The sequence below is a fragment of the Fukomys damarensis genome, unplaced genomic scaffold (assembly GCF_012274545.1).
Source record: "Fukomys damarensis isolate Sample0158 unplaced genomic scaffold, DMR_v1.0_HiC HiC_scaffold_4, whole genome shotgun sequence".
Taxonomy (NCBI): domain Eukaryota; kingdom Metazoa; phylum Chordata; class Mammalia; order Rodentia; family Bathyergidae; genus Fukomys; species Fukomys damarensis.
In genome coordinates, this window is record NW_022900916.1 from 16,108,407 (window position 1) to 16,134,305 (window position 25,899).

At 36.2% G+C, this 25,899-nt stretch overlaps 1 protein-coding gene and 1 pseudogene across 1 annotated transcript in view; both read left to right on the top strand.

Annotated features, from left to right (window-relative positions):
• Positions 1 to 25,899, top strand: part of Scin (scinderin) — an 819,415-nt gene that overhangs the window by 130,462 nt on the left and 663,054 nt on the right. The window contains exon 16 of the transcript XR_004514640.1: positions 7,935 to 8,067. The gene's annotated coding sequence lies outside the window, so the exon portion shown is untranslated. The remainder of the gene's footprint in view (positions 1 to 7,934; positions 8,068 to 25,899) is intronic.
• Positions 4,717 to 5,887, top strand: LOC104875671 (annotated as a pseudogene).

Below are 25,899 nucleotides of genomic sequence, written 5' to 3' on the forward strand. Positions count from 1 at the left end.
TAGTCTAGGTAGTGGCTTATGAGCAGACAGGCAAAGAATGTTGTACAAGGTGTTTGACAATGGAAAATGTCTCATTCATAATGACTTTGAGCTAAATTTGGGGTAGTGTTTGAAAGTTCTGTTCAGTAGTTTTTTAATTAATACTGGTTTTATCAGCAATAATAAATGATGCCAAAAAAAGTTTATTCAAATTCAGATTATGTAAAACATAGTATTTACCTAATACAATTCCAAATCTTGAGTATGCTGTCACTATAGATGGACAGAGGGGAGGCCTCTGGAGGTTTGAGTTTTACTTTTTTTTTTTTTTTTTTTTTTGGTACTGGGGATTGAACTCAGACCTTGCACTTGCAAGGCAGGCCACCGAACCGCTGAGCTAAATCCCCAGCCCAAGTTTTAATTTTAAATTTAGCAGAACATTCTGGAAATCGATAATGGTGATGTAGAATAGTGGGGAGTTGAAATGAAGCCTTTGTGTGAACCAGTATAGGGTGCCAAACTAAAAATTAAAAGTAAATATTAAAATATTTGAAGATCAAGTATAATGTCAACAACCCATAGCCAGCATATCTAATTCTGTGCATGCAAGTTGAAAATATTGAATATCCAGTAGGAGGCAGGTATAGAAGTGTACTAAATATACTCGCTAAAAACAGCATGAGTTTTTAAATCAGAGAAGTGTTCAGTTCCTGACTCTCTGAGGTATACATGTGACTTTTTACAAGTTTCTTGAAACTTATGAATGTTTTCCTGGTAAAATGAAAATGGTCACATATAACTCTGAGAAGGTTAAATGCTGTAATGTTTTAAAACTAATGTCATTAAGTAATTCATAAAAACTCAATAAATGTTACCCATTATTAGTAGAAACCACTATATTGAGAAGCCAGTGGTATCACTGATAATTGCTATAAAAGCCTATATTTCAATACTGAATCCTTAACTACTTTTATATTGGGGAATTTTATGTGCTTTCATCTTAGTTTCTTCATTTGTAAAACGAAGATTACACTTACTATTTTAAAAGATTAAATGTTACTAGCAGAATACCTGACACACAGTAAGCATTAAGTGGATAGTTGTTAATAGCCAGGCGATTTTCTGACTAATATTTTGGAAGTGGAATATGCTAGAACAAACTCTTGATTTGTTTTTCTTAGCACTTGTGTCCCATAGCATAGAATGCCAACTTCACAATCTTCAGAAAGTCTAAACATACTGAATTCCCCCAAAACCTAGGCCATTTTCTTACTTTTCAAAAGCACCAATAATCCATATGAGCACAATGTAATTTGACTTTCCCCAAGAAATGGGATTTTGAGGGTGCAGTTATAAATTAGACTCTCTCATTTTGTAGAATTTAAAAAATTGGAAGTGTAAATTCTGGTCCTTCAAAAGTGCCTCAGAATTGTTATCAACAATTTACCCTATAATGATAATCTGTATGCTGACGCTTTTATGGAAGCTTGTCAATATTTGTAGGCACATCTGGTAGATGATGGTGCATATTTGCGTTTGTGGGCAGATATGTGTGTTGTTATTTTCTAGCTACTTTTAGTTTTTTGGTCTTGTTTTTACATCTTCTGCTTATATTTCATGGGAGTTGAGATTACTCATTCTGGGCAAGACTCAATATAAGCACATTGAGTAGAAAAATCCTTGTTTTTTAGCTAAAATAAAGCTTACCTTTTTCCTTGGACTCTCTCTACTCTAGTTCTATAATAAGTTAAAGCAGTGCTAAAGCGGAAGTGTTATCTGGAATATTATTCCACACGCAATGCAGACCAGATATGCACTGTATGACCTGTTCTAGATGGAACTGGTATGGGTTAAGCAGTGGTTCTCAAAGTGTCTTCCTTGAACCAGAAACATCAGCATTACCTAAGAACTTGCTAGAAGTGTAGAGTCTCAGGCTCCCTTCCAGACATACTAATATGAAACTTTGGAGTTGGGCCTAACAATCTATAATCTTAATTTTAATATTTATTAAAGTTAATTAAAAATTAACAAACAGTTCAGTCAACTGCTTAAAAAAAACTAAGAATGGGGGTTATAGCTCAGTGGTAGATTATTTGCTTAGAGGCACTTGGTTAAATCCTTAGCATACATACAATAAAACCAAATAAAATTTAAAAAATAGGATCAACTTTTTAATAATTCCAATACTGCAAAAATTCACACCCTTTTAAAAAGTTTTTTTCAGGAGCATGTTTGCTTTATAACAAGTTATTTTGGGTAATATCTTGTTGAATGGACTTTGATGCCAGATAGTATCATCTTAAATATTGTATCATAAGTTAATCTTTTATTCATAGACACAAAAGAAGGAAGCTTTGTTTATGAGCTGTGCTAAATATCCTGGGATAAGTGTAGCATTCTAAAGTGGGAGGTTGAAGAAAGATCCTGTAGTTGATTCAAGGAAGCTGTAATTGTAAATCTTATTTCAATTATGATAAATTTCAAACATGTACAAGTAGAATAGCATAATCAGCTTTCTGTCACTGTTACAAAATATGTAAGATAATCAACTTTAAGAGGGCGGAGGTTTAAGTTTGGCTCACAATTTTTGATGCCCATGGTGCCTGGACCTGTTGTTTGGGTGTGTGGTGGCACAGTGTATCAAGGTCCCTTGGGACTGTTTCTGTGTTGTTATGCCACCAACTTGTGCATGTGTAGGTACATTTTCTTTCACAAAATCTTTTCTTTCATAGAAATGTTAGAAATGTTGACCTTGGCTTATTTGTTGCATAAAGTTCTAGTGTATTTAAAATATTCAGCTTGGGACAAAAATTTTGCACACATTTTTTTTAGGAGCTTCTTGTATAAACTGAGATGGGCGAATGTATTATAATAATTTTCTCTAGACTTTTTTCTCCATTTCACTTTGCGATTATATGGGGTAGTAGAAGTGTTCTATGCAAATCTAGGTTCAACTAGTTTATGTGAAAGATGTGATATAGAATAGTGTATTTGAGGAAGAACTCTTACTCTTGTAACTGTTCATGTAAATAATAATATTTATTTGTTTTCTTTTTTCTTGTTATAGTACTTTTTAATGCAGAAACAGTAAACAGCATGTGCTTAGAAATTATGGGCACCCATTGTGTTAAAGTATTGTTTTTTTTTTTCTTCTCATTGAGTTTATTGGTACATTTTAGGTATACAGTACAATTACATTCATCATTGTGATCTTGTACTTTTACATGACAGGTCTTGGTTCTCATTTTTTCCCCTTGTCCCTGTCCTCCCTTTACCCCTTGCTCCCTTCCCTATTTACAAACACTTTATTTCCATTTTTTCATTTTCTCATATTTTTTTCTTTTCTGTTATTACCTTTCCCCTACCCTTCCCACTTCCCCTACGAGTTAAAGTATTGTTTAAGTATTAAAATAGTTCTTATTTCCCTTAGTCCATTATGAATCTGGAGATAGACTGAAATGAGTTGATGAAAAAAAATGGTATTCTACGGAACAACTGGGTGTTTGTTTTAAATCATACAGAGAGAGTTCATGTTTTGACCTTAACACATATTAGCCATGCCACTGAATGCAAGTTACTTAACTTCTCCTAGGGTCAGTCTCACCTTCAAATGGCAACACTATCTCTTACAGTGGTGTGTTATGAAAGAAGCATTGTAAGTCAACTAACTGGTGTGGTTTCTAGCAAATAGAGTAAACATTCACTCAAAAAGTATTTGAATGACTTCTCATGCTTCCAAATGTATGGGATTCAGCTGAAAGCAAAAGAGATGAGACTGTGCCTGTCTCCTGCAATAGAAAGTAGGAGTGTCCACAAGGACACTGTCGTCTCCCTGGCTCTCAAAGGATTCCATGTCATATACTGAGCATATATGAGCACAATAAACTCCCTTGTGTGGGTTCAGTGAATGAATGAAGCTCAGTTCTAAAGAGGTATTCAGACAAAAGTTAGTAAACCAAATTAAATGAGAAGTGCTATGGAAGAAACAAAAGGCTGAGAATGAGAAAACAGTAGGGCTGATTTCTTTTGATAGACTGTAGAAGGAAGAGCTTCAGGAAGAGAGAACTCTGTTTAGAGGCTCTGAGATGGAAAATCACTTAAAGGAGTTGAGAGCTGAATAGATTAGTATGGTCAGAACTGGTGAGCAAAGAAGAAGATGGAAGTATATGAAGCTGAAAGATCAGAATAAGGAATTTAATCTAGTAATTATGTCTTTAATGAGTGTTTTATTTAGTCTTTGTATATAAACTAAAAGCTATTTGTGTTTAAATTTACCATATTATCCTGTTGATGTGATCATTTTATATTTTTTCTTTCTTTTAGACTAAGTATTTTTAATCTTTCCCCTCTATTATAAATTCTTTTGCTGCTTTTTATTACCATGCTTACAACATACATCATTGACTGACCATAGTTTAATGTACATTAGAACTTATACCAGTTATACTTTTTGGGAAATATAGCTATATAAAAGATTTTAAAACTGCATTTACCCCTCCCCTTGTGACATGAGCTTTTGTAGTTAAATTTTTATGCATTTAAGATCCTCTAAAATGTAGCTTATTTGCATATTTATCTTTTCTGTACTTTTTCTCTTGAATCCCTTTTAAAAATATTTTTCATTTTGTTTTTTTATTAGTACATGTCTGTATCACATAATGATCACATTCCTTGTGGGGAGCTGGCATGTGTACACAACACATCTCAATTCCTTCCTTTATCCCGTCTCCCTCCCCCTCCTCGCCCTCCCCTCCGTCTCTTGATCTTCCCATGAATAAAACAGGTTTTGTGCCTTCTAACTATGTGGAAAGAAAGAACAGTGCTCAGAAAGCACCTGTTGTAAAAAACCTAAAGGATACCTTAGCCCGTGGAGCAGTGAAAAGAAAACCTACTGTTCCAGATTCTGCATCTCCTGCTGATAAAAGTTTTGTTGACCCAGGGGAACTCTTTATAACTTCAGCATGCCTGCCTATGTGAAATGTAACTATATGGCTGAGAGAGAACATGAATTATCATTGATAAAAGGAACATAAGTGATTGTCATGGAGAAATGCAGTGATGAGTGGTAGCAGGATAGCTACAAAGGACAAAATGAATGGTTTCCTTCAAACTATGTAACTGAAGAAGGTGACAGTCCTTTGGGTGACCATTGTGGGTTCATTGTCAGAGAAATTAGCAGCAGTTGTCAGTAACCTAAATACTGCACGAATACTGATATGGTACAGGCTCTTCACCCATTCAGTTCATCCAATGTTGGAGAACTTAATTTTGAGAAAGGAGATGTCATTGGGATGTTTCTGAAAAGCCAAATGACCTGGAGTGATGGAAATGCAGGAAGATCAATGGGATGGTTGGTCTGGTGCCAAAACACTATGTTACCATTATGCAGAATAATTCATTAACTTTAGGTTTTGAGCTGCCACCTCCAACAGTGTGATTATTTTAGGCCTTCACTCACTGGAAAGTTTGCTGACAAGCCTTGGTATTATGGCAAAGTCACCAGACCCCAAACAGAAATGGTATTAATGGAAAGAGGACATGAAGGAGATTTTCTCATCTGTGATAGTGAATCTTTGCCAAATGATTTTTTGGTATCATTAAAAGCACAAGGGAAAAACAAACATTTTAAAGTTCGACTAAAAGAGACCTTCTACCGCTTTGGGCAGCGTAAATTCAGCACCATGGAGGAACTTGTTGAAAACCAATGTTTACAAGTGATCAAGGAGAAAAGCTATATCTTGTCAAGCATTTATCATGATACTGCTAATCAGAAGTAACTGTTAATACAGCTTTACTCCTCATTAATTGAAGACTGAAAAAGTGTTGGTCCAATCCTGCTTGATTGAAAGTTGCTGTTTCTAGCTCTGTGTGAGAGTTGATTATAATACATAAGTATTTTTGTTATCTCTCAGCCCATACATATGTACTATATATGCAGTACATCAGCATAGAAGTTCTTATCCTGGGTCTTTTATTTTACTGTTTTCTTCTTTTCTGTTTTTCTCTTTGCTTCTAGTATTAAGGTTTTGTATTTGAGGAAAAAAAATCAGATGATGCAGATTGGAAGTCTGTTTGGAAGAATTCCTTTGTTGCCTTTCTTGTATTCCCTTGTAAAGACCCCTGCTAGTTTTGCCATAGTTTATCTGCATATAAAATTATATCTATATATGGCATATTCTAAAGTAAGTTTCTTGGAAAGTGTTATCTTTTCTGTGACTGAATAATAAATGGAAAATTAGAAATTAAAAAGATTTTAGTGAAGATTTGTGGCTCTGTCAAATGTTACCTTTCTCCAGAGAGAATTTACTTTTGCTACTGGCTGCAAGGATTGTGTTAATTTCTCTGAGCTTCTTTTTCTTTTCATCTTTTCCTCCAAATCTACATTGTCTTTGTAGCTCTCATGGCTTCAAATAGATTTAAGAACAAAAATTGTCTAGATTTTCCAATTTCTTTCATCTAGAAAACTGGTCTGAAACAGAATGAAAAATAAATTTTATTCTAAGTACAATATAAAAGTGTGAAAAAATTTAAGTATCGCCACAATTTGTTTCTCATTTTAAAGTGATCTTAAATTATTTGTTTTATCATCTCATCCCTAAAAAATCTAAAGTTCCCTTTCATCTTTATTTGTGCTGTTACTATTTTGATATAAACTTTAGTCACTAGCCTGGATTATTGTTTTTAATCTCCCTTTCTTGTTTTCTGAAATCTGTGTAACATAGCAGTGTTAGATTGTTTTATGTCTAGATGTGGAAATTAAAAACAGTTAATGCAGTTCTTTCTGTATTATTAGTCACATTTTATCAAAAAGCAGGTCAGTGTAGGGTGATAATTGGCTCAAGATTATGTAAGCATGTTGAATCTAGGCCTCTTTGAGAACCTAGATCAGTTATTTTATATTATGAATACATTCAGATGTTCCTTAATTTGTGTTGGGGTAATATCCTGATTGCCAGTTGTAATTTGGAAATGTCACAGGTTGAGAATGCACTTAATATACCTATCCTACTAAACATCATAACAACAATATTCAGTTAAGACTTAAGTAGTAAACTTTTATTGTTGCTCATGCTCATTGATGTCAAAGTCACCTGAGCTAAATTTGATTAAAGAAAAAGCTTTTCAAACAAGTGACCAAGGCTGTCAAAATGGTAGAGACCACACTGGGAATGTGGCCACGCAGGAGAAAGACCTGCCTTGTGAACATTTACTTATTTATTTTTGACTGTGGACTCATGATTTTTAAAATCACATAATCAGAAAGTCCTGAATATGGACAAGCAAGACTGTAGAGATATTTTGCCAAAATAGCATGAGTAAATATATATTCATCTTTTCATCCATATATTACTACCATGAATCCTCTGAATAGAACAGTTAAGCGTGAGAAGAATATAAAATATTACATGTTGAATGAAAAAAAAAATTAAAAGACAGTCTTTCCAGATGTGGTTTTCTAAAGGATAATATAAAGTGAAGGCCTCGGCCAAGAAAAACCCCAGCATGACTCAGGGCACAGCTGAGGTTTCAGAAAGAGCTGATTTTCTTCCAAACAAAAGCACATGAAGTATAGTACAGCTGATCTACATGTTACTGCATTCATTTCAGCTTTGTTTTTATCTCTTTTCAGAGATACTTGACACTGACCTATGTCATTATTAATGCTATTCTAGAATACGAATTGTTTACACAAAATGTTTAAATGTATTTCATATATTATATATAAACATATTAGACATTTAAAAAGAGTATAATACTTAATTTAGTACATAGTGGTTTGCAATTTTTATTATTTAATCAGTATATTTTTAAAAATTAAATATTTTTTGTTAGTGGGGATTGAACCCAGGGCTTTACACATATTAAGCATGTTCTGCACCACTGAGTTACATTTTAGGACTAATAGTTATTTTTTAAAAAGCCTTAAGAGAGTTTGTTTTTCTTCTGGTTTACAGATTGTATCTTTGATATTTCCGAGGCACGTTTGTCATTTGGGGATACTTTCACAAGCAGTACTTCGGTCACATATTTCTCCAGAGATTGAGATAGGTGTAATCCTGTAACCATGGGCAAGAATTGGGAATGTGGGTAAGCAGAGCTTTTTTCTTTTTTAATAAATAAATTTCTATTGATGTTTTACTCATTAAATCACAGTATGTGCTGTTGATGCTTCTCAGATTAAATTATCAATTTCAAGAATACCTTGTACTCTTGAAATGATTTGAACCTACTTAATATATTTTGAATGAATAAATTTCCTGTGTATTCTGTAGTATCTTGAATTTTCTAGTTTTGAAGTACTGTAATTTCAGACCTGTTAGAATAGAAAAAGTTCACTAGAAGTGGTGACAGTGGCTTGCAAAAAAGCTCACCAAGAGAGAAAAGCATATTATTATAAGACTGGGTTCTGGAAACTAGTACTCCCTGGGTAAAAATGCGAATTTCTTCAGCTGTATAATTTTGAATTGGTTATGTAACCTCTCTGGGCCACATTATTCTCAACTGTAAAATGGGATAACAATGTTAGAGTATTTTAGAGTCATTATTACAAGAAACACAATGGATTTTAAGTATTTAGAATCTTGTCCTGCCCTTAGTAAGCATTTAACATATTATTATTATTTGCTTACCAATGAAATTTTATCTGAAGTGCCTCAAAAACAGTGATATTTGCACAGATGGTTATCTGCAGTCTCTGCCATTCTGTGAAGTAATGTTATCTTCAGAAATTGTTCAAAATTCGAATGAACTCTCTCAATATGATATTGTTTATTTCTGTACCAATTCTATATACGGCAATCTGGTGGTCTGAATAATAGTTGATAGAAACTAATAAGCAAACATTTGTTCAAAATAATGTTGCAAGAGGGGAGGGTAGATTTTGGCGTAAATGAACATAGGAAGATTAAAGAGATTTTTGAAGAGGCAGCAATGAAATTTGACTTCTTGACTGCAGAGAGGAGTGTAAGGGTGCTTTGTTTTGAAGTTGGAGCAGCAACCAGCCAGAGGTATCTTCACATGCCTTCATTGGACACCACTGACCCCTGCTGTAACTGAAGTTCAGGTGAATAGAGGGCTTGTGCTAGAAGTCATCAGTATTTCTAAGAAATAAGCATCAGGACTGATGAAATGTTGATGGCCTAGGTCTCACACATGCTGTATTACTAAATTGGCCATGACCACAAACAGGATGTCTTTGGCATTCCTTTCAGACTACAGAGCAGTGATTTGGTAATGCAAGGACAGCTGAATTTGTGCCTCCTTTACCCTGAAATAAAAGGGAGAGGAATGGTCTGAGTCTAGTTTTATCTCTGTGAGGTCTGACAATTGGCTCTTTACAAGCATGACATTTGGAGATATGCTGATGTTTATGCTAGTTTTTGTGTTTTTAGAAGAGTAGTTCCTTGGGAGAGCTATTACATTTGCTATATTATATATAGCAGTGTGGGCACTACATGAATGTTAAATACTAACAATGGTAATTTACTGGTAAGGCATTTAGTGAGTCACCACTTGCTGTGTTTCTGTATATGAACACTGCATTAGATTACTTCCTATATGAATTTCACTGTTAAGACAGTCACTGGAGTCATAGTCATGGGCTAGCACTTTTTTTTCCCCTTTTATGTTCAGATCAGTTTCAAACTTGCAGAAGAATTGCAAGAAGAGTACAAAAAACTTTTGTGTTAGGGCATGGGTTGGCCAGTTGTCTCACTGATGCTTTTTGTAACACCAGGATGTGATCTAGGATCAGTGTGGTACCAAGTAGTCTCATTTGTTCTGGAAAATGTCTTCCTTCCTTCCTTGACTTTTATTGCTAGGTTGTTCATGAAGATTATTGGCCAGCTATTTTGGAAACTGGCCCTGACTCTGGGTTTGTCTAATGTTTCTTTATAATTATATCTAGATGATAAAATTTGCAAACAAAATTTCACAGATTTCCTTTACATCCCATCATATGATACATAGTATCAAATTTTTCCCTGTTACTGGTGGTTTATATGTAAGATGGTATTTATAGGCTTTCTCTGTTGTAAAGATACATTTAAAATATTTTGGAGTTTGATCCTGTAAAATTCTTCTCTTCAGCCTTGCCCTGTTTTGCCCATTAATTTTAGTGCTTATTGCCATTTCTTGTATGATTATTACATTGGATTTAAAATGCTGATTTTCTAATGTCTTCATTCATTTTATTTTACTTAATATTAAAACTTATTTAAATTTATATCACTGAAGATTGATGAAGTTGTTTTCCTCAATGAACTATAATTTAATACTTTTATTTGCTTTGATAAACAAATTGCCTCAGATTGGAGCAGTGAGAGTGAGTCTTTTCAGGATGGCTGGGTTCAGCCATTTCTCCAAGAAGCCCTATTTCTTTTAGTATAGTGGCATTTAGAAACCAAAATCTAGGTGCTAGATATGTATATTGCTACTACTTTTTCTAGGCCCTTCTTGGTAGAAAGATGAAATTTATACACATACATACTGGTACAGTGTCTTGTCTCTGTATATATACATACATACACAAATGTTTATGCTATGTGTATATATGCATATTTATAATTGTGAGTATAAACCAACACTCCAAATCTCTATTTCCTCTCACTACAGGGATCATCATAGCTTTTCCTCCTTGTTATAGTGTCTTCCTTCACTGACAATAAGAAGATAATGACTTCCATTATCTTAATATAATAATTGCTCAATCCTCCTATGTGTTTGTTTGTTTGTTTTTGGTACTGGGGCTCAAACTCGGGACCTTGCGCTTGTGAGGCAGGCGGCAGGACCACTGAGCTAAATCCCCAGCCCTCAATCCTTCTGAAAGTAATCAAGCTATTAATCTTACTAGACTATCTTCCTAGCCTTTTTTCTTGTATAATTGCTTTTTAAGTGAATAGTAAGGGGAGAAGAGAAGGATGGAAGAGGGAGAAGGAAGAGTATATAAAAAAATTTGAAAGTATAAATTAAAATTTAAAAAGATATTTTTTTGATGTACAGATATTATGGAAGTAAAGCTCTGGAAATCAAGTTTATTCTTAGCTATTTTTACATCTAGAACCTATTCTGATTTTTTTTTTTGAACCAGGGTCTCAATATGTATCTCAGGTTGGCCTTGAACTTGAGATGATTCTCCTGCCTCAGCCTCCTGAGTTCTGGGATTACAGGTATGCACGACTACACCTGGGCTATATTCTCATATTTTGTCTCTACTCATTTATAACCTTTAATGGTAACAGGAATACGGCATATAGAGATAAGACAGTCTGCTAGAAGCTCAGAATAGGATAAGGCAAGCAGACATGTTAACAATTTCTGTAACAGTATAATAAAGGTTATAGGAGAAAAAACAAAGCATTTCAAGAAAGAAGGGATCAAGCAATAACTTTTGACATAGGCAGCTGGGTAATCTTCATTAACAGTAAGGATCATTTTCCAAATTCTTTTTTTAAACTTCTTTCTCTGTCCTTAGTCTTTAGAAGTGCAGATGAGACTAGGCGCAGGAAAGGCTCTCCGCATGGTCAGGATGCTTACAGGACCCTCAGAGCAGGACGCACCACTGTTCCTTACCGGCTTCTGTCTCTTGCTGCTTCCACCCCCCAGATTAGGCCGTTTGGCACATTTTGAGTGTGGCTTGCGGCTTTTCAGTGGATCTGAATTTTATCATATTTTTATATATTTTTAATGTATATATTTCAGTGATTTTTTAAAAGCCACTTTTATAAAATTTCTTATCAAGTAATACCAAGATTATGGAATTTTTTTCAAGTCTGTTGTCATATATAGTTCAGGGACTTATTAGGAGAATCCCTTATTCTCCGCCCCCTTTTCTTCTTCCACAGGATTCATTGTGGAAAATATCTTTAAATCATGCTTATTAGTTAAGTGTCTCAACAATGCAGAAATATGGGCTGGTTTATCACTCTTCAATTTAAAGTCATTGTTCTCTGGCTTCCAGTGGAAGAAATGAAGGTACTTGGAGAATTGATCCAGTATTCTGTGGTGTAGTTAGATATATAAATTCAGATTAATGAGTCTCAGCATGGTTTTGGGTCCAAATCTTCTGAGAGATAAGTATATTCCCCAGTCTAATGAGGGAGTCTCAGATTCTAGCTCAGGAAGCCATTGTGTTTTCTCAGCACCAGCCTGCTCAATTTTCAAAGGAAATAAATTTACTATGAATGAATTATATTTGTATCTACTCTGAGATTACACAAAAGGTGATGTAATACAAAATCCACAAAAGTTACCTTTCTCTCTGAATTATAGATATTGATAACACTTTAAGTGTTGAAGCATAAACCACCTCCTCCAATTGTACATTTACCCTATGAAGAGACCACTTAAACTTTGTTCTACTTACCGCTGAAATCACTGATGTACTCTTTTCTTTTTTCCATTCTGAGGATCGAACCCAGGGCATTCCCACTGAGCTATGTCTTTGCCGTTTTTACTTTTCTTTTTTTAAAATTTTGAGACAGGATCTTGATAAATTGCCCAGGCTGGGCTTACATTTGCAACACTCCTGCCTCAGCCTCCCGGAGTGTTGGGATTGCAGGTGTGCACCACCATGCCAACCTCACCTGTATATTTTTTATTTGGAGCATGGATGCTGGGCCATCAGCATCTCAGACCTATTCAAAGCTGGTTGCAGCTTAGGGTGGAGCCTGTGTGGAAGGCCCATTATGATTCTGTCTTGGACACATCACAGTGACACTTGCCTTGTGGTTTATGAGTTCACAGAATTCATAGGCAATTTGTATAAATTCAAATATTTAAGTAGACTTGTAAAAAACTATTTGCATTTTAGGAGTACTTAGGTCTCAGTTTGCTGTTCATTCTTATTATCTTGAAACTCTGTCCAGCTGTCCCTTTAAATCCTTTATGTAGGTAAAATTGTCTCTCAGCATTTGCCAATACCCAGATGGCTTCCCCATTGCTCTGCTACTTTTTAAAGCCAGACAGTCACCAAGCGGAACAGAGTCACCTATTCATTTTTTAGAGTCTTTGTCTGTTTTCTTTTGTTTCACTCATAACTTTGGTTTAAAAGATAAGAATTTTTGAAAACTTGTTTTCAAGGCTGTTAAAGAAAGATGTTCTTTCGAGATTTCTCTCTGGATTACTTCAGTAAGAAGTATACCATGATAAAATATTTTCAGAATCATTTCCTCAAACATAGTACTCATCTAATTGTAATACTAACCTTATTAGACAGAGTCTCAGGAAATAGCTAATAAGTACTATTTTATATTTAGTGATAGAAACCATTAAGGCTGATTGCAATAAGAGTCTTTAAAATAATGACTAAATTCCAGCTAAGCTAGTCATTTGACAAGCCCTTCCTGAAAGTCTTTGAGAAAACAGCAGCAGTAATGATGGCAATAAGAAACCTTAGCAGGATGGCCTTGCCTCTCTAATGTTCTTGTGTAATGCATGTAATTAACAAACTGTCGAAACCTGTGGAGAAACATCTTGTGACAGGATTTAGGGAGACCTTTGCCTTCAGATTTATTAGCAAATGGCATTTTATGACTTGGGAAATCATTGAATTGTTGGCTTTAAAATGTTGGGAAATATATGGTTAAAACTCTGAAGTATGGCAGAAGACATGGAGTTGGTACCTTTTCTTTTAAACACTTGACAGTAACCTCTCAACACCCTCTTATCTCTGTGGCATGCCTGGTGTGTCCTGTCTCTATACAGGTGAAGTGAAATGCCAACAGGAGACTTGAAATCCAGCAGTTGCACAAACCCATTGAAACTATGTTCCTCATTGCTAAATTTTACTGTCATAAATATTAAATAGCAGAAATAAAATTATGAATTATTGCAAATCAGTTCATTTGAACTTTTGTAACATATGATCAAGAATCATCTGAAATATTCTGTATTTATTTCTTCTAGCAAATATCTAAATATATTATAAGATATAATATGTACAATCATAATAGACATTACAGGTCTTTTAAATATAAAAAATGGAGGAGTAAATGTTATATGAAATCTACCAAGTCAGGTAACAGTAAATATAATGCTTAATTGAAATGTGTAAGTTTGATTGAAACTCTGCTAAAATTAAATTTGTAAAATTTGTTTTCAAGAAGGAAATACATAAGACCTAGCATGCAGCTCAGCAGTAAGAGTGCTTGCCCACTTGTGTACATGGAGCACTGGATTTGATCCCCAAGACACACAGATACAGCTTTTTAAAAATATGTTTTATATTTAATTATAAAACAAAGCCCCCCAAAGGGTTGCTCACACATATACACGTTTAAGGATGTCTGTATCACAAAGATTCTCAAATGTTCATGGTTCTTGGCACTCATTAATGTCTCAGTCATCAATAACAAATGAAATATGTTATTGTTTATTAAGGATTTGAGCCCAAATTTAGTAGTAGGAATTTGTATAATATATGACATTTTGTCATGTTGCACTGAAAATTTGAAAATATTCTGACACTCCTGTGTGTTCACAGTAGCACATTTGGGGTTCTGTGAAAAAAAAATACAGCCAGTAGAAGGTATATCTGTATTTACCTATATCTGTAGCTCGCTCTGTCTATCTATCTATTTATCTGTCTATCACCTATCTGATTGGCTTACATGATCAAGGTTGAAAAGCAGGCTGCAAAGTCAGGAAAACCTATAGCTGTTCAGTCCAAGAAGACAGAAACCTCGGTATGAAAAAGAGGCCAATCTGCACCCTTAGTCCAAGGCCAAAGGTACAGAAGTCACCCAGAAAGTCACCAGCCTGTCTATGCTCAAAGGCAGAAGAGCCCGGAGTTTGACACTCATGTGGTTTAGCAGAAGGGACCTGCTCGTATGGGAGAGCAGGTGTGAGCCAACAGCTTCCTCCTTCTTTGACTTTCTTATTCCACCCCGCCCCGGACTATCTGATGGTACTTCCCACATCCAAGAAGGGGCTTCCCCACGCCAGCCTTCTCTGGAAACACCCTCACAGACACACCAGTTCTCTAGGCATCCCTCAACCCAGACAAGCTGACAACCCAAATTCATCATCACAGGAACCACAGCCCTAGCAGCGTTAATGACCAAACACTGGTAATGATATAAATACGCTTCCGTTGGAAAATGTTTAAATGATAGCATTTCTTTAAGATGGAATACTTTGTAGGAGTTTAAGGCAGTGAAATAGATCCTGTATATACTTATACTGATACTGATACAGAACGGTCCCCAGTATATATTATTAGATGAAAGTTGGAAATTTGTAGAGAAATAGGTATAATACCATTTATTATTTATACACATGTATATGGACCTAAAACTCTGTGTTGTGTGTGTTTATATATGTGTATTGAAGGGTAGAAGCACATCTTTTCCTCTCTCAACTTATGTTCACTGGCAGGGGGCTGTGTATCAAAAGACAGACTGTGAGCTGGTGTTATTGCTCAGTGGTAGAACATTGGCCTAGCATGCTGGAAACCCTGGATTTGAACCACAGCACCGCTAAAAAAAATATAGAGAGACTAACAAGAGAAAAATATACAAATTTATTTAATGTAAGTTTTACATGACACAGGAGTCTTTAGAAGGAAATAAAGACCCAAAAGACATAGTTAAACTTTGGTGTGTACAGCAGGATTGATGAGAAGGGGACGTCATAGAGAAATGTGACAAGACAGAGGGGTACAAGTTCTGTCATAATAAACTGGAGATACTTACCAAGGCTTGTGCACTAAGATTCCTCTCTGGGCCCTTGGACATAAGGATGCTCCTTTCCTTCAAGTATGAGGAAGAACCTCTCCAGGCAGGTCTTACAGCCTATTTCAGGGAAAGGTGACAAAACTTCGTAAGGCATATGACCTGCTTCAGGGGAACACGATAGGGAATGGCAGAATGCTTTTGCCATTTTCTCACATTCCTTCATCTTAAAATAGTCAATGTGCCAAAGTCATATATTTTAGAATATGTCCTGAATTTTACAGATTTACTTATCTATCACCTATCACACACACATGCACACACGTACACACACACGCACACACACACACACACACGGAGGCATAGAAAACGACCCAGAAAAATCACAACTAATAGCAAAAAAAAACCAAAACCATTTTATTTCCATTTTTTCATTTTCTCCTATTTTTTTCCTTTCCCTTATTACCTTGTAAATGGGGAGGGGAAGAAGAGGTGAGGGAGGGCAGGGACAAGGGGAAAAAATGAGAACCAGGACCTGTCATGTAAAGGTACAAGATCCCAATAATGAATGTAACTGTACTGTATACCTAAAATGTACCAATAAACTCAAGAAGGAAAAACAAACACACACACAAAAAAACAAAATGCATGGAGGCAATACAAGGTTGAAGAGATGCCCCTTGACTTTTTTATTTGATATCTATATCTATATCTATGTCTGTATATATCTTATAACTTAATATGTAAAATGTAATTATAAATATAATTTAAATATCAGAATACATTGTATATATTATATAATTATTTAAGGTCTGATATTTTTTTAAGAGCTAACATCCTAAGATGATAACATTAATTTCAAGGCCTGGTCTGCCTACAGCATAAGCAAAAAAGAATAGTGGTAAATATAAGAAAACATTCTAACAATCCCTTTAAAAACACACAGGCTTCCTGACATGGTGGCACAGGACTGTAATCCCATTTTTGTGAGAGGCTGAGTTGGAAGGATCACAGATTGCAGGCTAGCCTGGCTAACTCTGTGAGACCCCATCTTAAAATAAAGTTGAATAAAGAGATGTGGCTCAGTGGTTATGCCATATGTTCAGGTATGAAGCCCTGGGTTCAATCTTCAGCCATGGGGAAGAGAACGATGACCACAGGCATAAGAACATTCTTTTTTCCTTGAACTATGAAAGCAAGATACACTCTTTACAAAAATAACAATGGTACAAATAAGAAAAATGATACTCCCCACTTCCTCCCTAATCCCAGTTCTTTGACTGTATTTATATATAAATGCACACATCTAAGCATACATAGTTGTTTTTAAATTACTCACTTATGAAAATTTGCTTTCATCAAATAACTAGATTACAGATCTTGCTAGAGTAACCAACCTGTCCAGGTTTGTCTCCTGCACTGAAGATCTTGAGATGTGCTTTACCCCTACCCCTAGCTCGACAAACTGTTAGATTGGTTACCCAGATCTCTTTAAGTCATTTTATGTGTATCTACCTCACAGTTTTAATAGCTGCGTGATCATCTGTGAAAGAGTAATACCTCAATTATGAGTCACCTAAGTTGTTTTCCTTTTTTGTGTTATAAATAAATCCATTTGCGTTTCTGTTCATAAATTATATTAATTATACCTCAAGTGACGGAATCTTTTTTCTGTAAGATAGAGCAATTACCATTTCAGTCTCTTACTTGTTTGTAGCCTTAAAAATATATAGCTTTCTGATTAGGTGAATAATTTTATGAAATTTTGATCAAGATATTCAAGCCCATATTTGTAAATCCTGCCTCAACCCAAGAATTTTGTGCATTGTGGACGGTACACACATTCTGTGGTTGTCCTGAAGCTTCGTGCTCTGTCAAGGATATTTGACCTGTTCTGATGGCTCTGAAGTATGGAGTGGGTGGATGATACAAGATCCTTTCTCCGCAATTGTCCTTTTCCTCTTTCCCAAGTTGCTGTGTTTGGCTCAGTTGGTACATGTTCCATTCCCTCCTCTAAAACCTATTTTTGTAAACAATCAAGATTTTTTTTTAAAGGAATTAACTTTGAGAGGGATATATTTTAATCTATGCCCTATAGACCTTTCCTGATAGAAATCAACTACAATCTTAAAATCTTTCCAAGAAACCCGCAGTTGTGGAGCCCTAGTTTGTAATTCTTGTCTTGTTCACACATTTGTCTCAAAGTGCCTCACGTTTGTCTCCTTCTTAACCTTTCCTGTGAGGAAGTTACAGGGAACCCCACATCCTACCTAGTAACTAGGCTGAGTCACTATAGAATCTAACCTTCCTTCACGGTCCATCTCTCCACTCTTCCTAGGACATTTTCCCCACTTACAGCCTTCCGGTACAGCGTGGAACATGGTTCTGGTCAATTTTGACTGTCATAAAATCCAGTATAATTTTTGCATCGTTACTTATATAGTAGGCACCCACAATCTCCTGTTTGAGGACTTTTAATATAGCTGATTTCTAGCATTCTGTCAATACTGAATTTTTATAGAGGACTTCCGCAACTTCCCAATTTAAGAAGACTCTCAAGTAAGGTTAAGGCTGAATTAATTTGAATTTCAGATAAACAATGAATAATTTTTTTGTAAAAATATGTCCCAAATAGCTCATGGGTCATATTTATGTTAAAATTATTCATTGCTTATCTAAAATTTAAATTTAATTTAGTTGCCTGTGTTTTTATTTGCTATGTCTAGCAACCCTATTTCGAATCATTTTCTCTTGTAATATTCTGTTGTAATCTTCCCCTTGCATTTTTTGATACTTTCTTGTTTATTTCATTGTTTATGTTTTCAGTGCCTGTCTTCCTGTACTGGATGGTAGGGTCTCTGAGAGCAGGATCCCTGTCTTGTCCCCACTGTCTTCCCTGAACACTTGCTAGTGTGTGCAGTAGATATTCAGTACTCTGTCACCAGTGGGTGAGTGCACATCTTCCAAAGACAAATGTTCATTCTCAAGGTTGGTACCCTCTAATGGGAAATGTTCTCTAACTGCTTTGATTTTGTTAGAAACTTCACCTTTCCTGGAACTCTCTTATCACATAATGATGGACAACACAGTGTATCCTTTACTGCTCCCAGTTGTACCTTTCAGAACGTTTACAATGAAAAAGGAGTCACGTAACCTACTTAGAGAAAGCAAAGCTTTGAAATTTTCATTGTCAGTAAATAAAACAAAACTGAAACCAAAAAAGAACCAGTCAGTTATCTTTAGTAATCTTGGTGAATAGAAGATCACTTATTTTGCATCTATTTATATCTATGTATATATTTTTAACCCTTTCAAAACTAATAAAAACATCAAGAATTTATCAAATTTTAATTCATAGGAGACTATTAGGTTGACTTTATATATGTATTTTTTGCAAACCTCTTATTTTTTTAAAAAATTGCTTTTGATTTGTTATTGGGTTTTCTAGGGAGGATAAATCAATATAGTGTTTCTGGTTCATCCTAGTAAAAATTTTTTTGATTATGTTTTTGTGAAATTTGAATGTCATAGGTCATTGATCTACGATAGAATATGAATCTCCATTTTTTTCCCGCAAGAAGCTTCCACCTCTTTAGGTGAAGTTGGCTAAGCTGCCTTTACGCAAAATGATTTGAGTTAAATTCACCTTGAGCAATTAGCAAAGTGTAATCAACATGGACTGATTATGAAAAATTCAGACCTCCTGTCTCCTTAATTGCCAAGAATCACAGGATTTTAATCACATAACAGTTTCTAAGATTCACTGTACATGAAGCCTAAGTTGGTAGTGGAAGTAGTGAGCCTGTGTGTGTGTGTGTGTTTAGGGTTAGATAACCTAAAAGAGTACATAATCGACACTTATCATTGATTTTTAATCTCCAGTTAATTTTTGTACATATCAGTATTTTGCTTCCAAAACAGTAGGTTTCCAGTGGACACTGGCCATCAAAGCATCTATGATTACTGTTTCACAATGTTAGGAAACCCACCTGACATTAGCTGGGGATGCTTCGTTTTGCAGCCTCTTTCAGAGCGGCTGCTAAAGGTGGCTGCTAAAGGGAGGTTTTGCTGCAATGAAGGGACTGAGTCTGGTGGAGGTGGCAAGGAGCAGGCACTGGGCTCCCTTGGAGTACCTCACAGGCATTCCACATCCTGTCTTCTGCTGTGTGCTTGCGCGCGCGCGCGCGTGTGTGTGTGTGTGTGTCTGTGTGTCTATGTGTCTGTGTGCGTGCGTATATGTTAGCTGATGAAACCCCTTCCTGTTGCCTGGGGCAGAACTCAGTGTAGCTTTGGAGGGGACTGAAATCTAAGGGCTAGCTTCCTTTCCCACCACTTTCCGCTGAGTCAGTTCACTGCAGAGTACTCTGCAGGATCTGGAGGCCTTTGTGTTCAGATTATTTTACTAGCTACAAAAGCCACACCCTTGTGCTACGGAAACAGAACACTTTGTCCTCTTAGGAGATCTGTACTTTGACCACAGCCCTGGGATTTCAAAGCTGCCTCACTAGGGCTTGTGTATTGTGATGTAAAGTGTTGGATAGACAGATTGTCTATTACTGGAAGGCAGTTTTACAATTGGTAGCTCACAGGCTCACCATGCTATTGAGGCTTTGAACAACAGACTAATAGTGGAAAAAACAAGGCCCCAAATCAACATGCATATTTATATACATATGTACATACATACATAATAAATGCATGCATACATGCTCAACAGTAGTGAATAAAACTGGAATAATAATATTTTGATTGAGAAAAAAAAACAAACTTATTTTTTTAACAATACGTATTCACTTGTAGCAGTATATTTCAGAGCAGGAAATGACCATTAACCCCTAGAGGCTGTTGTAGGAAAAGAAGTGTGGTAGAAGGAGAGCTGAACTTTGAGACAGCTACCACTAGTAACCGTCTCGAGCTTTCTGGTCTGGGAGCAGTCATCTCCATGGAGATTTTAATCCTATTCCTGTTCTCCTCAAACCCTTTTGGTTGCCCGAGAGTTGGGCCCTTGTTTTTAATGATAATACAAATTAAAATGAAACCTTGAATTCACAGGAAAAAGCTCTAAGTAGAACCAAACCAGAGAAAATGGTAAGGGCCTTCAGTTTGAGGAGCAAGCTGAGAGATATCAGGCTAAGAAAAAGTAACAAATATAGGAAAAGGACTTCAACTTAAGCAGGTAGAGTGGGTACTCTGATGAAGAGGATAGACTGATCTGTTTGAAAAAGAATGGAGACTAGTTTGATAGGGTGCTGTGGTGGGCTGGGTCTGGTCTGTCATTATCTCAGTCCTGGTTTTGTAGTTCCTTTGAATCCTCATGACTTGGGGGGCAATTTGCTTCCCATGGGAATAATTCTCATGACTTTTGGGGCCTCTCAGTCACGTGAGGCTCTGCTGTAACCCAAGGTAACCCTAGGTCATAACTAAATGTCCCTGCAAATCTCATCCTGGTGTCCTCAGTCTTGAAGGGTAATGGGACGGGCGAGGTGGATTTTAGGCTACTTAACTTTGTTTTACCAATGTTTACAACAGTAATCCTTAAAGGACTAATATGCATGTATGCAGAGCTGAGGAAGATTTGACCCAGAGTTTTATAGAATGATGGTCAAATTCTCTTCCACTTTTAGTTATCTACATTTGTAGACCCACATGAGTCACAGTTTGTAGCAGAAATGAATTACAAGCCTCTGAATGCCTCAGAAGAAAACGAATCATGCTTTTGATGAGTAACAGGTTAAGGGCCCAGGAGTTTGTCTTTTATCCTTATGGTGGTCTCTCTGTCATGACCATGTATGGATCTTGTGTAATATGAACTCAAGTAATGTTAAAGTGGCTCCTGTCAGTGAACAGTGATTATATATATTATGCTGAATACCATGTTTGCTTGCTCATTTCATTCTGAACATAATTTTCTGAAGTAATCTTTTTACTAGCGAAGGAAGAGAAACTTAGAGGTGTTAAATCTGCAGATATGTCACTAAGTTAATAACGGACTTCTAACAAGACCTGGTAGTCTCCAGAACTAGAGATAATAACTACTAAAAAAAAATTGGCCCACTGATTACAACACCAGCCTTGGCATAAAGGAGGGCTTGGGGTCCAGCCTGGCCAAACTGTTAGCCACTAGGTGAGGTAGGCACTTTTAAGGACAGACTCCTATACGTACAAGTGACAAAAGTTGCTGCCCCTTTAAAAGACTGTTATCGTGCCTTCCAAGTTATTTTTATTTCAGCCAAAGCTCTTCGTAGGAACTTACAATAACAAGCCTAAATCACCAAGTCACACTGGCTCATTTTTTATTGGTGACCTGGAAAAAACTGTGCATTAGAATGATAAATTCGGTGTTGATATTCTGCCTGGCATCTTTCCTTTTGAATGTGTGGTTATGACCTCGAACTGAACGCGCTCAGGGGTGTGTCCACCTCTGCATGTGATGATAAATTTTCCTTCTCTAAATATGTATGTGTGTGTTTTCTTAATGAAACCTTTGCTTTCTCTGTTTGAGGAGAGAACACTGCTTTGAAAATTATCTCCAGTGGTCTCCTTACTTGCTGCAAGTAACAAACCTCTGTCCAGTCTTTTTTCTTGCTTGTGCAGATTGGCTCTGGATTCTCCAAGATTCGAACCCATTGTGTTCAGTTACAAAACCAGGGGCCCAGGAGAATTGCTTTGAAGTTCTGGCTTAGGAGGGAGGACACTGTCTCTATTTAGGTGAGGGTAGGAGCTGTTGATAGATTTAACTGGACAGCCAAGCATCTGAGTACTGTGGTCCTGTCAGCTCTCCCCCTGCATCCTTGGCAGAATCACTGTGAACTCTTTTATTGCTTTGCAGCCTTGTTACCTAAAACAATTTTGAATATCATTTTTACTGCAACGAAGCAGAACTTATTGAAATCTCCTTTTTTAATGATCATAGTGCCTCTCTGGAATATTTACTATCATCAAACTATATCCTAGCCCTTCTTTGGAATGGATCTCTGAAAACATTCATTATGTTATTTTTCTAGAATCTTACATTTAGACTGATCCTACCAATTTCAGTCATTACAAAAGTGTAGAACAACTTACTCCTGCCTCTCAATTTATTTAGGCATTGGGATTGAACCCATGGCCTTCTGCATGCTAAGCACATGCTCCACCACTGAGCTGTAACCCTACCCCAGTTTTGTCATTACAAAACCTAAAAGACATTTGTTTGAATTTTTTGATTTATGTATGTTTATGTTTTTTTGATTACTTTAATATTACATAAAAATTAATACAAATATCATTCATTTGATGGGACCTCAAACCGAATACATAGAGTTTGTCAAACCAAAACTTTTGAGAGCAACAGATTTCTGAAATAAAAGATTTGCTGAGCCATTATGGATGCTATCCAAAAAGAAAGGACATCCTAGACAAGTTCTCTCAGCCACTGGCGAAAGGGTTACGTAGCAGGTGGAAAATGTTCTCTAGATCTAAGAAGCCACAGTACAGTATATCATAGTGAAAATCTGGGAAAGGAAGTCGCAAGTCAGTTATACTGAAATTCTGTTGGCTGTTGAGAAGAGGGTTCATAGTGCCCTAAAAGTAGAGGAGCTTTGAGATAGGCAGTTTACAAGGGGGAGCTTGGATTATCTGGGGCTGCAGACAGGATGTTGTGGCACCTAGCAGGTCATGTCAGGATATGAGTTAAGGATTGGAGATAACTTACATTCAAGAGTGTGAAATGGCTTTTATTGTTTTTGACCTGTATGTCTTTACTGATGAACCTCCTCCCATCTCTCTTTCCTTCCATTCCCTGGCCCTTTGTAATTAAATTTACAACATCTCAGGATTTTTCCTGGTCAAATTTAAAGACATATTATTTAACTCAGTTAATTTATTTATGTGGCAAAAGTGAGCTGATTTGATTACTTTTTCCCAGCAACACTATTCTCATGGCTTCTGTGACAACACAGCTGTCTGATTTTTTTTCCTACCTCATTTACTCTTTCTCCTTATTCTCCTTCGCTAGATTTACCTTTTCTACTTAATGGGAAATGTTGCAGCCCTTTGGATTCGGTCTTTTTCTCTGTCTATTCTCTATACTTGCTGACGTCATCTAGGAATTAAAAAAGCCATCTCCATGTTGATGATCTGAAACTTTTTATCTCCAGTTCTGACATTTCTCGTTTCAGATATCTAGTCCACATCTTCCTTTGTGTGTACAATTAAAGTGGTTGTCACAGGAACAAAAAATGACTTTTAATTTTCTCTCAAAACTGCTTCTCTTCCAGACTTGTCCATCTTAAGCCACTGTCTACCTGTTCAAGCAATTTCACGGGCTCTTGTTTCTGCAACTCTCTGTATCTCTTTTATTTTTTTCCTCTCTGAACGGATAAGCTTTTCAGCTGTATTTTATTTCCCGGTACTGTTGGGAAGGTCAGAGTCCCAACTCCAGTACTGGCCTGGAAAAGTCACTTTGGACCTGCTCATGTCAGCTGTTAGTCCTGTACAAGAATGGGATGATTAGGCCCCATGCCTGGTGACAGATGGGGCAATTTTCAGAAAAGGTAGTTGGTGGTTCATAGGTTGAACAGAAATTCTAATAATGTTTACCATACTCTTTAACTGAGTTTTCCAAGGTTTTATATTCATGATTCCCTTGACTTAAGCACTGATAGGAAGGGCCTGGTTTTCTATCAGTCATGACTGTAGTACAGACTTCTTTTTCTGATCCATCATTTCTTTTTTGTTTCTTATTCAATACAGAAACTCATACTATGCAATTTCCTAACCAATTTTGACATAAGGCCTTTCTCTAAGATCAGTTTTACCAGTTTTATTTCTTCCTTGAATGTGCAGGCCTAGTTGAGACAACATACGGTTGCCAAGTGTTCCTTTTAGGGGTAATAGAAGACACAAGGAGCTGTGGTGACTAAGTAGCTTTGAATCTGACCAGAGTCTTAAAATAACAACCTTTATAATTATGATTCTGAGTAATGGTTGGGGTAGGAGTTCTCAAAAAGAGAAGAAGTCTAGTGAGATAATTAAAAAAAAAACCCTTAATTGATAATTCAGTGCTAGTCTGAGGAATGATTAAGGTTTACCTTTGTTTTGGCAAAGATAGTGCTTGATAGACAGTTGGTTTATACAGTACAACCAATCCTTCAAAGAGGCTGTGACATTCATGCTAGGAAAGGAGAAGAGACTCCATCTTCCTCAGCTACAATAATTCATCTTATTTCTTACCATTACAGTCTTTTAATAGTAATTTCTAAATGGAAATCTACTGGTTATTTTTTGTTTTTTTCCTGGGATGGGCCTTCCTGTCTAGCACTGTGGCTGTTTCCATGTAATAATTACATAATTGTTACGGAAACTCTCTTTCAGAAGCATTAAGAAAATTGTGCAACATTATTCTCTGAATCGTTTAATAAATACTTACGTCATGCCAAGAAGAAATGATGTGAAACTTTTTCTGTGGCACTGTTGCCAGAGAGAAATGAAAGCAACGTTGTAGTAGCTTGTTGCTTTACAAAGCAAACGTTGCCCTTGTTATTCATCATGGATTGACTTTTGTTTGACAACAGAATTCTTCACAAGATAGGTACAGTGTTTTGATCATTGAAATGTCACAATATTAAAAATGTTATGAATGCAATTTCCTCACCTTCCCCCCTTTATCTAATCTAAATTGCACATCAAAACTGAGAAAAACATGTCATTGGCTTTGGGAGATGTTTACAAACATGGAAACTGGAGAATAAAAAAAGAGGAATTATAAAATCTCTTTTGTGTTGGATGAAATTTTTCCTCATAAATGGTGTTCTCACCAAACTGATAAAAATGTCTGGTAGAATAATAAAGACCACTGACAAGTTTCCAACAGTAGCACCTACCCTGCTTTCCTCATTTTCTTTAGTAGTTATTCCATTGTTGAAAAAATGGGAAGAATTTTAAAGCCAATAAAGCTTCAAAATTTTGCCAGAGAAGACAGTTATAAACTCCTCCCTGAATGTTCTATCAGTGGTGTACACAGACTTTGTGATCTCAGCCAGACCCCACGCCTTTGTCCAAGGGCCGGGTCCATATCCCCAGCCACCTTGGTAGCAAGGCTTCCTAGGAATTCCACAGGCGATTCAAATGCCAGAACTTAACTCTCAGTCTTCCTCTCCATAGCCCCTTTCTTCCCATTTATTTCCCATCTGCTGTCCTATTGCCCAAGTCAGAAAGCTGGTGTTCATTCTGTTTACCTCTCTCTCTTCAGTGCCTTCTCACTCATAAT